Below are 1,491 nucleotides of genomic sequence, written 5' to 3' on the forward strand. Positions count from 1 at the left end.
ATTTTAAACCTTTTTTGTTGAGCCAAAACAATGTGAGATATAAGAAACGAGAGAAGTCAGTGGTTCATACTTTTGTCTTGTATTTTGATATTTCGAGGTTAAAACCTCTTCAAGAAATTTTCAGAGATTTAATGTTTTGAGCCGGTTTTTCTGCTCTGCAATACAAACCAATGAATAGGATTAAAGGATAAAGAACCTTCCTGAGTAATATAGACTCATAGGACCAATTTCCAGGTTTTTGTGGATGAGATGCCAGTTCATTGCAGGGTTATTCATTTTCACCAGCTTAGTGGACTGGAGCAACATGAAATGAAGTGTTTTGTTCACGAACACAACAAATCACCCAGTCCAGGAATTGAAACCACAATCTTACGATCATGAGTCCAACATCCTAACCACTAAGCCATGCACCTCCACACAAACTAATATCTTATATTTCTTATAACTTGCATTGTTTTGGCTTTTTTCTTTTAAAATCAAAAGCTTTTAATCTATATCAGACACTGCTTCATGTAAACTACACTACTCTAATATATGTGTGTGTGCATGTGTACACATACACAATTGTTATATATATACACACACACACACACACACACACACACACAGGTGTATATTTATCAAATGTCCCTTAAGTTAAAGGCTTTGCATCAGTTTCCTGATATGATGGTGCCGGTGTAAAAACAAAAAAGCTCATGGATAGGATGCCAGTCACGTTAGGTAAGATATCCATTAAAAAAAACCTGGTATCTGTTACTGATAAAATGGTGAACGAGGATTGATGTAGAGTGAAGTGTTACTATCCTTATGAAAAAAATGCAAGAAAGCACTCCAGCAGTGAAATTTGAACTCTTTGACCTACACAGGAGGTCAGCCAAATATTTGTACTCATACAGCCATTGTGCAGCTCCTTTATATAACACACATACACAAGCACAAACAGGAAAGAGATGGTTGATGGTGGGAAGGTGGGTGCCAGTTAAAAAAAGAAAACAAACAAAAATTGCCTTATTTTTCTGAATTTAGGTGGGTGGGGTAGGTGGGGGGAATAAAATGGAAAGTAAAGAAAAGAAACAGCAACATAAACACCCCTGCCACTGCCGCCATGTCCAGTTTTTTTTTCCCCTTCTTATTTTGCCATTATTTGCCTTTTGAAATACCCTGCTCAAACCATCAAACATTTATGGTCTTTACCCAGATATAGAATCATTTTTTTCTGTTTTCCTTTTATTTATTGTTTTTAATATCTTTTCTTTTTCTTCTCTATCATCCTCATCATCATCTTCATCAACTATAATTTAAAAGGAGAGGAAGGGGGGATGAATAAGAAACAACAACAAAAAAGTTTTCATTTGTAAAACATCACAGCTCTCTTTTTCTTTTGAAAGAATGGAGACCTACATTACAACTGTAGGAGACCAATGTATGTATGCTTGCATGTATGAGTGTGTGTGTCTGTATGTATGTATGTATATATATATATATATATAT

Source organism: Octopus bimaculoides, chromosome 11 (assembly GCF_001194135.2).
Source record: "Octopus bimaculoides isolate UCB-OBI-ISO-001 chromosome 11, ASM119413v2, whole genome shotgun sequence".
Taxonomy (NCBI): domain Eukaryota; kingdom Metazoa; phylum Mollusca; class Cephalopoda; order Octopoda; family Octopodidae; genus Octopus; species Octopus bimaculoides.